The sequence below is a fragment of the Lissotriton vulgaris genome, chromosome 6, assembly GCF_964263255.1.
Source record: "Lissotriton vulgaris chromosome 6, aLisVul1.2, whole genome shotgun sequence".
NCBI lineage: Eukaryota > Metazoa > Chordata > Amphibia > Caudata > Salamandridae > Lissotriton > Lissotriton vulgaris.
The window spans coordinates 301,538,091-301,553,012 of NC_141694.1; positions in this window are offsets into that span (position 1 = coordinate 301,538,091).

Here is a 14,922-nt window from a genome sequence, read left to right on the forward strand (position 1 = left end):
GTCAGGTCTCAGGGGTGACAGTTATGGCAGTTGGGGACCACCATTTTGTAGTCTGTCTGACTTTCCAGTCAGAAAACGTACCTAGGCCCCAGGCAAAAACTATGAGGGCCAAAGAGCATCTAACCCCTAAGACAACACCATAAAAATAATCCAGTGGACACAAAAAGATAAAAAGGGTATGAGGGGCAAAAAGGGGACAAAATAAATAATTAATAGGAGGGGCTACGCAAAAGGCCAGACAGGTCTAACACGCGTCCCCCCCAGCTGAAAGTGGGGAGAGCTACCTAACCCCTTGGGAGTCCTCATCACTAAGGCGGAAATACCTAGAGAGACCGTCTGCATTGGCGTGGTCCACTCCAGGCCGATGTTCCACCCGGAAGTCCATTCCCTGTAGGGAGATGGACCATCTTAACAACTTGGGATTTTCCCCCTTCATTTGCATCAGCCAACGAAGGGGTCGATGGTCAGTCTGAACCAGGAAGTGCAAACCAAACAAGTATTGTTGCAACTTCTTCAGAGCCCACTCCACCGCAAAAGCCTCCCGCTCAATTGCACTCCACTTCTGTTCCCGGACAAGCAGTCTCCTGGATAGGAAAACTACAGGCTGATCCAGACCCTCTTCATTAAGTTGCGATAACACTGCCCCAATGCCATGTTCTGATGCATCTGTCTGGACAATGAACTCCTTGGAGAAGTCTGGGGCCCTCACGACCGGTGCTGCACACATTGCCTGCTTCAATTTTTCAAAGGCTTGCTGACAAGCCTCTGTCCAAACTACCCGTCGAGGTTGTTTCTTTGAGGTAAGCTCTGTGAGGGGCGCTACAATAGTGCAATACCCCTTCACAAAGCGACGGTAGTAACCTGTAAGGCCCAGGAAAGCTCGGACCTCAGTCTGGGTCTTGGGCGTTCCGAGGCCATGATTGCCTCAATCTTTGCCTGGAGGGGCTGCACTGTTCCCCTACCCACCAAGTGTCCAAGGTACACAACCGACCCCTGCACAATTTGTCATTTGCTGGCCTTGATTGTCAAGCCAGCTTGTTTCAGGGCCTGAAGAACTGCTTGCAAATGCTGCAAATGGTCCTCCCAACTGCTGCTGAAGACAGCAATGTCATCCAGGTAAGCAGCGGAGAAACCCTCCATTCCGGAGAGGACCTGATTCACCAGCCGCTGAAAAGTGGCAGGGGCATTCTTGAGCCCAAAGGGCATCACTCAGAATTGGAAGTGTCCCTCAGGCGTGGAGAAGGCTGACCTTTCCTTTACTCCATCTGTCAGGGAGATCTGCCAGTACCCTGAAGTGAGGTCAAAGGTACTCAAGTATTGGGCAGCTCCCAGCCGGTCAATTAGTTCATCCGCCCTAGGGATCGGATGAGCATCAGTTTTGGTAACTGAGTTCAGTCCCCGGTAATCCACACAGAACCTCAGTTCTGGATGGTGCCTGTTGGAGCTGCTTTTGGCACTAGAACCACCGGACTGGACCAGGGGCTACTGGAAGGTTCTATAACTCCTAGCTCCAGCATCTTGGTAACTTCACCGTGGATGCTGGCCTTCACCTTGTCGGACAGCCGGTAGGTCTTTGACTTCACTGGTGGGCTGTCTCCTGTGTCCACATCATGGGTACACAGGTGGGTCCTTCCCGGGACAAGGGAGAACATCGTAGAGTACTGCTCCAGTATCTGGTGGCAGTCCTCCCGCTGCTCAGGAGTTAGGGTTGGGGAGAGAATCACTCCCTCCACTGACCCATCCTTTCCTGAGATGAAAACAAGTCTGGGAGAGGTTCGCTTTTCGCTTCCTCTCCTCCATCAGTCACCATCATCAAGATGACCTCGGGCCTCTCATGGTGGGGTTTGAGGCGGTTAGCATGTAGCACCCGTAGGGGCTGTCGAGGGGTCTTAAGGTCCACCAGGTATGTGGCCTTACCCTTCTTTTCTACCACCTCAAAGGGGCCTGTCCAGCGATCCTGGAGGTCACTTAGCTCTCCAGGCTGCATCACCCACACTTTCTGGCCAGGCTCCAACTCCACAGGGTGAGCTTTGTGGTCATACCACTCCTTCATTACTGCCAGGCTGGCCTCCAAGTTGTCAGAAGCTTGCTTCCACAACTTCGCCATTTGGCTCCTGAAGGCCAGCATGTAGCTCACCACATCCTGGGGAGGTTTCCTGGGAGACTTTTCCCATCCATCCTTTACCAGACTGAGAGGACTGCGTACAGGGTGCCCATACAGAAGCTCAAAGGGGCTGAAGCCCACTCCCTTCTGTGGCACTTCCCTGTAGGAGAATAGCAAACAGGGTAGGAGGACGTCCCATTTCCTACGCAGGCTTTCAGGCAGACTTCTGATTATGCCCTTCAAGGTCTTGTTGAACCTTTCTACCAGTCCATTTGACTGGGGGTGATAGGGAGTGGTGAACCGGTAGGTCACTCCACACTCCTTCCACATTGCCCGCATGTATGCTGACATGAAGTTGGTCCCCCTGTCGGACACAACTTCTTTGGGGAAACCCACTCGGGTGAAGATCCCCATCAAGGCCCGAGCCACTACAGGTGCAGTAACAGTCCTGAGAGGAATTGCCTCTGGGTACCGTGTGGCGTGATCCACCAGAACCAGGATAAACCTGTGACCAGCCGTTGTTGGTGGATCCAATGGCCCCACAATGTCGATGCCCACCCTTTCAAAGGGGGTGCCAATGTCAGGAAGTGGTTCCAGGGGAGCTTTTCAGCTTCACCCCTGCTTTCCCACTGGCTTGGCAGGATACACATGTCCAACTGTAGATGTCAGACGCCACTTTCATCTGAGGCCAGTAAAAGTGGGGGACAAGCCGAGCAAAGGTCTTGTTCTGACCTAAGTGTCCTGCCAAGGGGATTTCGTGAGCCAATTCCAGCAGAAAGGCTCGGTACCGTTGCGGGACTACCAAGGGCCTTGATGAACCAGGTAAGGGTACCTTAGGTTCACTGTAGAGGAGTCCGTCCTCCCAGTAAATGTGGAAGTGTCCCGCAACGTTCCCTGCTGCCTGGGCTTCAGCCTGTCGCCTCAGTCCCTCAAGGGTAGGGCACTCCTTCTGGCCCTTACAGAACTCTTCCCTGGTAGGCCCTCCCTCCACATGCCACTCAGCAGGGATGGGTAGGTCCTTCAGGGAGACTACTTCCCCCTCCACGGACTCCTGGTCCACCACCGCAGGTGGCCGATCTGTCACGTGGGGTGTGGAAGCCGAAGCAGGCTTCTCCTGTCTTCGGGTCTGTCCCTTCTTGGCAGCGGGCTGGGCCATTGTTCCAGGCTCCAACCCGGGCGAACTCCCTCTCTGGGCAGTCGCAGACCTTGTGCTTACACAGGCCCAGTCAGGTGTACCCAGCATCTCTGAATGCGTCCGGTATTCCACCTCTCTCCAAGCATTATGCTCCATGTCATTCCCCAGCAGACAATCAACTGGCACGGCAGGGCTTACGGCAACTCAAAGTGAACCTGCAACTCCTTTCCACTCAAAGGGAACCTCGGCCACAGGGTAGTGGCCCATTCTGCCATCAGCCATCGCGGCGGGGTGGAGTACATTGGGAATCACCTGCTCTGGAGACACCAGTAGACTCCTCACCATAGTCATACTGGCTCCTGTATCTCTCAGAGCCTCCCCTCTCTGGCCGTTGATGGTGATCCACTGCCCATACTTGGTAGTATTTGGGGGCACTTGGATCTTAGGAACCATCTCCCGATCCCCCAGGGACACTAAGGTGACACCCGCCCACTCACCCCCCTTATCTACGGGCAACTCCTCCCCGAGCACTACACTAGCTACTCCCGGGGCTTTTCCTCTGGTGGGAGGGGGTGGTCTCTTTGGGCATTTGACATCTCCTTTATAATGTCAACGCCACCACACTCGAAGCAGTGGACAACCCTTGGCTGCTGGCTCTGGCCAGGATGAGGGTTTCTGGGCGGGTTAGCCTTAGGGGTGAAACCTGCTCCCTTTCCCTGGAAACTGTTTTAGGGACCTTTAGAGAACTCCCGTTTTTTATCTCCCCCCTCCTTCTTCTGAGGGGCGCCCTGTCCGGCCCTTTGGGAATCCCCTCCAGTCCCCTTTGAGGACACCCGGGTACTTGCCCAGATGTCCGCCTCCTCTGCAAGCTTCCGGGGGTTGGTCAGCTTGCTGTCCACCAGGTGTTGGCGCTAAGCATGAGCGAATTTTGCGGATCTCGCGTTCGCGAATTTTGCGGATTTGCGGATTCGCAATCCGCAAAATCCGCGAATTCCCGCGAATTTGCGGATTTTTTTTTTTTTGTGTTCGCCCGTGTTTCTGCCAGTTCGCGAGGGTTTTGTACACTTTCGCAAATTGCGAACTTACCTGTCGGGTCGCAAGTTTCGCGAACTTGTTGTTTCTACGTGTCCAGCCTGTTTGGGACACTCTTCTTCATCACTGCCACTCTCTGTCACCACTGCCACTCTCTGACTACTCATGCCACCCTCTGGCCCACCCATGCCACCCTCTGTTTCATCACCACACCCTCTGGTTGTCCAGTGTACATTATTTTCGGCAAAGCAAAGCACACCTTCCCTGCCTCAAGTGACCTGAATTAATTTGGGGCTGATTCATGTGTCACAGAATATTTTTTTAGCTGGCACCTGCTTCCTTAGTGCGCCCTGATTAGTGATCTTTTGCACTTGCTAAGTGCTTTCATTGTTGCAAAATTAGTTACAACACCTGCCCTGCCCCAACTGACAATAATGAATTAGGGGCTGATTAATGGATTTTAACTTCCAGCCTGGCTCCTGCTTGTCTCCCTTAGCTGTAATTCAGGACCTTTGTGGCATATGTGTAACTATTCTGAGGTTCAGAGCAGGGTCACATACTAGTTTCAACTGGCAACTGAACTCTGGAGGGGCCCCTCAGGAAGCACTCCAGGAAATGGCTACTAATGATGAGCCTGAACTTTTGAACCTGGTAAGTAGTTACTTTCAGTTTTGCTAAAATCGTATTTCTGCAATTTTGCACTTATTCGCGGGGCGCGAACTCACGCGAACAGTGCGAGCAGTGCGAGCAAAATCCGCTGCTCGCGGATTTGCGGATTTTGCGGGAAATTCGCAAATCTCGCGGATTGCGGATTTCCCGAAAATCCGCAAAATCCGCGAGCGGAACGGATTTTCCGCCCACGCCTAGTTGGCGCAGCTCGGGAAAACATTTCTCGAGTAGACGCTCTTTAAGAAAAAGGTCATACAACCCCTCATAGTCCTTCACCTCGCTGCCCTGTACCCAGCCCTCCAATGCCTTCCTCGCATAGTCCAGGAAATCCACCCAGTTCTGGGTGCTTAACTTGTGGCTCCCCCTGAACTTTTGGCGATACTTTTCCGGGGTTAGCCCAAACTTTCTGATTAATGCTAACTTCATGGTGGGGTAGTTGGTCTGCTCCTCCTGTGCTAAGGCTAACAAGGTGTCCCGACCAGTAGGAGGCATATATTTGTACAACCCACCCCCCCAGTGTTTCTCCTGGATCCCATGGGCTCTTATGGAGACCTCATAGGCAGCCAGCCATTTGGCTATATCGTCCCCCTGACTATAGCTGGCAACTATGTCCTTAGGCAGGTAGGGTCTGGACTCCCTGGTTGGTTCTCTGGTTTCGCTGCCACCATTTGGAGTAGGGGAGGGTCCTAATTGCAGAGCCTGGAGTTCTAGCTTTTTTAGTTTAAACTCATGAGCCATCCTCCGTTCTTCCCTCTCTTGTTCTAACCTGGCTAACTCCCACTTCAGTTGCCTTTTTTCCCTCCTGTCGGTGAGTTCCGCTTCGGTCAAGCTTCCTCCGGAGACACTACTGCCCCTCCTAGAGTAGGTCATTGGTCCTGGGAGTAGGTTTCCCACCTCAGGATGGAACAATCCCTCTACCTCTATGACCGTGTCCCGGTCAGTCCCTTCTTCCTCCTCCTTCCCTTCTCCATGTGCTTCCACCCAAGCCCTCAAACTGGTCTGGAGTTCCCCCTTCTTGGCACCAAGCTTAAAGAACACTCCCATCTGTTGACAAATGTACTTAAGCTGGGCCACAGAATAAGTGTCCAGTTCTTCCAGAGCAAATTCCATTTTGCTACAGGCAATGTAGGGACAAGCACACAAAAAGAATAGATTTACAAGGGGCACTCTGAAGCTACCTCCACCCACCACCAGGATTGAATTTGGAAAAAGTAAAAGTAAAAATTAGGAAGTCCGCCAGGAGAAAACTCCTGGTGTAGGTCAGTGGATTACACTTAGTTACTGCAGAGATGTCGCAACCACAGTTCTCATCCCACCGCTAGACACCAATATGTTGGACCTAGAGTTGCCAGGTCACATAGGGTAGCCTGGCCTAGGGTAAGATAGTCAGTTACTAGAGGCACATGTATAAAGGTTGCACACCACCCAGAAGTAACTCAATGAACTTCCACACAAAAAGGACACTACACCACAATATTGTATGAAAGTACGTGCTGCTTTATAAAAATAATACTTTTGTTGGTTTGATGACTTATTATCAGGTTTCAATACATCAAATATTCTCACATGTCATTATTACTTTTCTTTTCTTAGTCAAAACATTAGCAATCACTTTGGGTTAAGCTCCTATGGTTTAAATAGATTTTTCCACACACTCTAGCTCTAGTTTGAGTTTCTGTAGTTAACAAGCATTTTCCATTGGTCTTTGTTACTTACATACAAGTAGGTTTTAACATTTCATTGACTTGTGGATGATATTAGAGGTTCTCCCTCCAATGACTAGCTCTCAAGACTCTCATACAGCGCTAAGGTTCCTAAACAGACAGCCTGTATACTCTATAACCTTCTCTACCCTGCTTCTGTTTTGTAAACCAGGGTTGATGCCTTGACTGAATGGGTCGGTTCCCTCACAGGCCCTTGTCTGTAGCTCGGATACAAGAGGAGATCTAGTCAGTGTGGGTTCCAGGTACTCCTAGAGGGACCCACAGAGAAGCTGGACACGGCAAAGTCTTTTAAGCAGGTTTCACCCAGTCCTCTGACCTCTGATTACCAGGTCCGTTTCCTACTTGGACCGTCCCCTGTTGCTGGGTGGGGTTCTGGTGATTTCCCCCTGAACCCCCGTCACCTCTTTCCTCAGGGTTGGCAGTTGGATCGTCAGTGGACACCCTGCTGGACTATCCCTCCAGACCCCCCACTTTCCCGGCTTACTTGAGAGAGGCGCGAGCGTGAACACCCTCTTCCTGCCGCCAGGAGCCTCCGATCACTTCACAGCCTCCCGGGGGTGGAGAAAAAGGCAGGCCGTTTACCCGCCCTCTGCCGCAGCGTCACCACCGCTACGGTTCCGCTAAGCCAGGGGATGGAACAGAGCATCTATTCGCTCGTCATGAAACCTTTGATCCCAACGTGGTGCGCAATGAGTGAAGACCAGATGCCACTCTCACTCGATCCGCGGCGCTGAGGAAACGCTATCTTTCAGCCTCACTTCACGGAGCATGCGCGGAAGTAGGTCCGCTTCAGTGCTGCACCGCCAGAGGGGAACTCCTCACTAGCTTCCTGGCCTGCGCACTCGGCGGGACACTTCTCCGGCACACTCTCTTCACCAGCAGGCTGCAGTGGATTACCAGAACTCTCCGACTCGGATGGGGCCACATTTCCTCCAGCGAGGGCAAATACTGCTGGGCTCAGCAACGGGGTGAGCTCCCTACCTTCAAAGAGACCCAAAGACGTTGGTAAGTGAAGGAGGGTTGCCCCCGCACAGCGCTCTTGGCAAACCGGACGTCGTGGGTGAGCAAGGGAGGGAAATACCTCAGCCCCCTTTTCTCCTCCTACACCACCAGGCCAAGTCCACAGAATGCGCTCACTGCTGTCGTTTTCCCTGGTACTCTAACTTGGCAAACTACCACAGGGAAGACTCCCTCAGCTGGGCCAGATCGGCCGTAAGTAAGGCAGATTCACAGCTCGGGCAGCAGACCAAAATGGGCTATCAACCCTGACAGGATCTCTCTTCCCTTATCCACAGTAGTCTGTGCTCCAACCAGACCTCAGGGTTTCTTTACTACCAGGCACCTTCTAAAATGGCTGCCCAGCATTCCGCCTTATATAGGCTGACCCTCAAAGGTCCAGAAGGGACCAGAAGGTTCTGGAATGTTTTGCCAAACACCTTCCGGCAATTGAGACATTTGCAGTGGTGCAGGAGGATCAGGTCGACTCACCAATTGACACTGGGGGCAGTCCTTCAGCGTGAGCTCCACCATGAGGTCTAATAACGGGAACCAGAACTGTTCCCTCAGTGCTCTCTTTGTAGCCACAATGCCTCTATGGCCTTCATGTGCCAAATTGATGACTCCTTGACGCAATCGTTTTGGGATAACTATCCGATTGTCTTGTAATACTAGGCCATTAGCAGAAATTGATAGCTCCTCTTTCACATGCTTGAAGGAGGCCAACTCTTGAGCGTCAATTTGTCTATGCTGATCACTGTCTTCCAGGTGTCTCCAACTATTATCCTGTATGCAACGCTTTACCTCTCGCAGAGTACTGTCTTCATGAGTGCCATCACAGATGGCTTCAAGCGGGACTGCTGGAGGTCTAGCCTGAGCCACTACAAAGTGTATGTATTCTTTGGCTAATGATGGTTGGCATTTGGTTATTTCCTTGGGGTGCCTGGACATGTAATCGGCAGGATTGGCAGCTTTGCCTGGCTTATGCACAATAGTATATGTGTACTCTTGGGAAGGAGACCCCAACGCTCTATTCTCAGTGGCATTTTGTCACGAGGATTGCCACAGATGGTGATCAGGGCTTGATGGTCTGTGATAAGTATGAAGTGTTTCCCATATATAAAAATGTGGATGTTTTCACAGGCCCAAACCACCGCCAAGCTTTCCTTCTCCGGTTGGGAGTACCCTCTCTCCGTGTCTGTCAGACTCCTGATTGCATAAGCGATTATGTATCTTTGGTCACTTTTTATATCATATTGGGCTAGAATGGCTCCCAGCCCTACTGGACTGGCATCGACAGTGATTTCGGTTTTCTTCTTCGGATCAAAGTAGGCCATGTTGTCCGCGGACTCTACAGCTGCTTTAATTTCTTGAAAGGTCTGTTCACACCCCGTAGACCACTGGAATGGTTGACCTTGTTTGGTGAGAGTTCTCAATGGATAGCTAATGGTCGCATAGTTCTTGATGTATTGGGCACAGTAGCTGGCCATTCCTAGGAATGAATGTACATCCCCTGCATCTCGAGGGCTGGGACTGTCATTTAGTGCTGCTACTTTGTCCGGATCTGGTCTCATTCCTGCACTTGAAAAAACATTCACACTTTTCTTTATTTAGCGTGAGGTTGGCTTCCATCAATGCATGACATACTCGGTCCAGTGCTGTGTCATGTTCTTGCATTGTTGCCCCATACACGAGGATGTCATCACTATAGTTTAGAGCATTGGGAATGTGATGAATCGTTTTCCTGATTGCTTCTTGAAAGATTTCAGCAGCAGAGGAGACTCCAAAGCTAAGTCTTTTATTTCTGAAGAGGCCAATATGAGTTGAAAAAGTAGTGATGTATCGGGATCACTCATGTAGTTCTAGTTGATGATACCCTTTATTGAGATCTAATTTGGAAAATACTTTGCGCCATTGAGTGAAGCAATCATGTTGCTAATATGGGGTCCTGGGTGACGTTCTCTTTCAATGGCCGTGTTGGGCGCCCTCATGTCAACACACAGACGGACTTTGTCCGATTCACCCTTCTTTGGTACAACCACCACTGGGGAGACCCAAGGCGTGGGTCCACTTGTCCTTTCAATGATGTCAGCTTTAAGCAAATCTTGTAGTTCCTGCTCTACTGCAGGTTGGAGATGGAAAGGGATTCTTCTGTGATGTTGGGCTACTTGGGTCACTTGCTCATTTATGTGTAGCCGAATTTGACAGTGACACAATTTTCCCAGTCCAGTGAACAATTTTGGAAACTTCTGAAGGATTTCAGGTTTGTCACCCACTTTGTATAATATGTCGACTAACTTAAGTCGCTCCGCAGTGGGGAGACTCAGAAGACAATCCACCTCAGGGCCATCAATGACGTGGATGTAAGCAGGGATCAAGCGATCTTGATACGCGAAATCAGTTGCAAATTTGCCAAGGCATGGGAGTGGTTTCTTGGACATCCAGGTGTAAACCCTCATATGAGCGCTGCTCAGTTGGGGTGGTGGTTTCTTCTGCTTTATTCTGCCACAGGAATGTAATTGAGAGGCCCCACTATCCAGAACAAATTTGGTCCAGTTGAGGTAAATGAAATTTTATATGGCCTATGTGTCCCATATCGTCCCCTATCGTGTACCCCAACGTTTAGTGTATGTGCATGACATCCATGCATTTTCCCTCTATGGCCGAAATGATGACGCCTCTGTGTTTACATTTGCGTCCAACGTTAACATGTCAGTTACCAGGCCCTCCATGAAAGAAAGGATAATTCTGCTTTTAAGCCTATGTTGCCAACGACTTTACATGGTGCACGTTTAAAATATCGAGAAGCACCCATTTTGAGGCTCCGCAGGGCCAGGACACGAATCCAGGCCTAAAGCCACCTGAAACACTCTGAAAGCTGCAGTTTAGTTATTTATCCCTGAACTCTCACACATTTCCTGCCACAGCCGAGAGATGCCCAGCAATTGCCTGCCAAGACAGTGTTATGCCTACAGTTATCTGTTCTGTTCCACAGAAACACATTCCTGCCTAATGAAAAGGATAAACATATTCCGCCTGCAGAAGATAGGGCCTAGCCTTTCTGTCTCCATTTAAGTGATTTACAGAGCTCGCATCCATAGAAAGCCCATGGCCCCCATGTAATGAACCAAGAAATGTATGCCCGCACTGGCTCTTAGTGATGAGCAGCCTTTGCCCTGATGGCCTTTAAATCAAGCAACATGTACTCCAAACATAAGATACCAGATAATGCCAAAGGTACAGGTCGCTCTGACATCCCAGACTCTCCTCCTAGTGCTAGAAGTCAGCGCCCCCCAGCTCTCCCCAGTCACACGTCATGACCAGTTTTGCGCGCACAAGTAGGTTAAAGGTTCCAGCTGCCCATGCAACCCCCTCCATGTATCCACCCACTTATGACACCTCCATGACATCTCAAGTGTACGCCCTCATGCACGCCCACATGCTCTTATCTCTTTCTCTTTCTCTGCCTGGAGCGCTCCTCCTTCTCTATGTACGAGAGTCAATGTATAAATATTGTACTCTGTGAATAAAGTTCAGAAGACCCTTCCTGAACCTTAGTGGTGATGGAACAGATTCTCCGCTAACCCGGGTTATTGTAAATAAAGCCCCTTTGAATCGGACACCACGGACTCTGCCTCTCATTTAATGCATGAACTTTCCTTTAAGTATAGAAATCATGAAAGGGTAATATTTATTTACCACATTAATTTGGCGCCCGACCAGGACTGGTCCCTTTCCCCACTCTCCGGTGATGTAAGTCCAGCTTTTGTCCCCCTTCTACAGCCATGACGGACTTCAGAGTGCACGCCGCGGGACTTCCCGCTTACTCCCTCAGGCCCACGAGGAGGACGGACAGCGACCAGGCATCCACACGAGGCGGTGAGGAATGCGGATCATCCCAACCAGAGCCCAAGCCGTGAGAGAGCAAGGTCCGAGGTTTCCAGAGGCCCACCTGTTCCGAAGCGCATGCGTAGTGCGCAGCAGCAGCCAGACGTCGTAGCAGTCCAGTCCAGTCCAGTGTCGAGTTTCCGAGGCCTTCAGTTTTGCTTCCCGGTGAGTACCGTTGTTGGGAACGCATCTAGACGGGTTCATTAATTTGTGCCCGGTCAAGACGGGTCTGGGTACACAGACCCGGTCCAGACGTGTTCACTTAGGTGGATACGGTATGACGTGTCTCTTTATGGGACCGGTATGTTCTGTACTGTTTTAGCAGTGCATCCAGTAATTCAGTATTCTAGTATTGTCTCTCGAGATTTCCAGTATTATGTTTTTCTATGTACTAGGTAGTATCTGTTCGAAATGTTTTTTAATGTGTTTTGATGTCGTGGTATGAATGATTGTTTGCAATACATTACTGTGTTTATTATGTTCACGTTCTAGTAAGTTCAAATATGCCACTGTTTTTAAAGTTACGTCAGATAGGGACCAGGAAAGGAATATTAGAAGAGTCAGTTAACATCCCACCTAGAGACACACCTGGTCATTATATGTACAACAAGCATGGGCTAGATGCCATATTGTTTTTAGACTTTAGATTACACGAAGGATTTAGAGGAGAAGTACAGATGGCCCATCTCGGGAACATGGGATTCTGAATGCATTATGAGAGTAGAGGAAGCTCTATGAAAAAAGAAATAAAGACCCTCACAGAAGGATGCCATTGAGTTATGGCGCAAAGAGTCACATAGGAGAACAGAGAAAGAAATTCATCAAGCAGAGAGAACTAGACAAGGTCAAGGCAGAACAGGCTGATAGAGAAAGAAATGCCGTTGTTACTGGTCCTCTCAGAAGAACTAGCTAAAGTGACCCCCTCAGAAACACCCCGTAGGTCGCGAACGCCACCACCTGTACCCTTTAGAGTATGTAGAAAGAAGCCGACAGCATCAGAGGCTTTTATTTCCGCCTATCTAGAAGAGCCCGCACCGGACTACGTAAACGCAGATTTCCCTCCGCCCCCATCAGCAGACCAGCTCCAACAGCTTCAGCAGGTCGTGAAAGACGACGTAGGGCCAGGGGCAGTAGGGGGAGGGAGGCCTATTGTAGATGTAGCAATTCCCCACTGTATATACGATCCAGAACCAGGAAAGGGCTCAATGCTCGTGATTTCACTAAGACTAGGAAGATTTGTGGAGTTTCTTGTAAATAGCTCCTTGTAAATATGGCTTATGAGGAGCATATTCTCATTTAGACTTGTTGTGTTCCTTGTGCATTGCGCCTTGTAAATATGCCTGTTGAATAGCGTGTCATTTTTGGACTTGTTGACTTTCTTGTAAATATGGCTTGTGAATAGCGCCATGTGGATATGGCTTGTACAGAGCATGATATTGTTGCGTTAGTCAGGAGAGAGCTGGATCTCTTTCAACTGCTTGGAGAAAATGTTTTGAAGATGTGCGTACGTGTTATTTGAAAACGTGGAGTGATGAGTTCATGACTTTCCCATGTATCTGCAGTCATTGGGGAATGATTGTACTTGAGCTGCCAAAGGGTTAATATCTTGGATTGAGACGGCGGTATTTGTTTTAACATGCTGTTTAACATGCATGGTTATGTGAGCTGACACTAAAAGTCAGTGAGTGTTTAGATGAATGATGGTTTGATTTCACTTTTTCATTTGTTACTGGTTCTGCCTATGTGCTTTGTCAAAGCTTTCTGACAGCATGGTAACATCTTGCATGGAGAACAGAAAGCAGTGTTCATTTAACTTTCTATTTGAAATGCGGCAACGAATTTGTGTGGGTTTGCCTTGGAACACATGATTTAATGTGTTTTTCCGGAGGTCGGAATGTTATAAATCAACCAGTCGGATTGTGATAAGAGTTTTCAGCTGTGGATGGCACATGGACCAGTGTCTTAGAATTAGTGCGTTAATGGTAGAGAAGAATTTATAAAACAGACCCATCATAGAATGTGCTTTTAATTAGTGAAATGCAACCGTGTGCTTTTATAGAAAATAATATTATAGAAGATATATATGGATATTTTCCTACTGCAAGCTGAATTTTTTTTTCAAAATGTAAATGTTTCTGACATGCAGCAGACCAGTGTGTGACAGTTATCACACTCACTTAGTTAGTAAAAATGGCTGTTTGAAAATTAATGAACCAGGCCCTTTTAATAGGTAGAATAGAAAGGCTTGCACACTAAATTTTGACTTCTTTGTTATACAATGCAAACCTTTTTAAACATGCTGTCTGATATATGTCCACCAGCCTTTGAAAATAGGATTTATTATGTCTGATTCAGAGGTCAGTTAGACTGTAATGCTCACACAGGAGGTTTCAGATAAAACATTTAGTGGAGAAATTTCAATTGATATGTACAGAGAAATATTAAACCCAACAGTCCATGATAATTCGTTTTTTTCAGAATCAAATTGCCCCCTTTATGTGTGTTAATATGCATACTAAATAAATGCCCATGTTTCAAATGTCTTGCCTTCTAGCTGCATTAGTTAGACAAAAGTGTTTTCTTAGAAAGTGGAGCTTTTAAGTAGCAGTACTTTATAACAGAATTATTTTAAAAATGCTAGCATGTGACTGTGTTACAGATTAATTTGCTTTTTATCACGTTTTAAATTTGCTCTAGTTAAGTTAGAGAATACTGATTCTGACGTAGGAACAGTTATGTTTAGAGTTCCAAGGAATGTGTTTTTCGACCTTGGATTTAGCCTGGTTCCCAGCGAAAGATTTTTTGTGAGGGGAGGGCTTTTTCCCTCTTGAAACACCTAGCAGTGCCTGTCTTGTTATTATTGGCTATGTTCCAATCTCTCTCCGCGGAGAGAGATGTTTATGTAAGGGAGGGGTCAAGTCACTCTTCCTTGCTGTCGGCGCAGACAGCTTCATTGACTTCAGATAAAGGGATCCTTGCACATGCAGAATAAATTGGCAGGAAGCTTTGCTCCTGCAATGAGCTCAGTGTTGGCAGTGATTCAATTTTACATCACAGTATAGCTTGGCTCCTACTTGGATCAGATTCAAGACTCTGAGCGCGAACATCTTTCTGGAGGTGGGGGCTGCTTCTCAGAGGAGTGAGGCAGTACACACAGTCAGACTACACGGTATACCAATCTTTCTCATGAAACAGCCTAGAGAGGGTAGATGGCTTGTCCCTTATTGAGGTTCCTGTAGATCAAAGGGGTCCCTATGTACGAGGTTGTGTACTAGGACAGGACAGTAAGTTTCTGATTGACACAGGGGCGAGCAGAACTACCATCAGCCATGACGAGGTTCCAGGGGCACCTCTCTCAGGCTCACAAAATATTT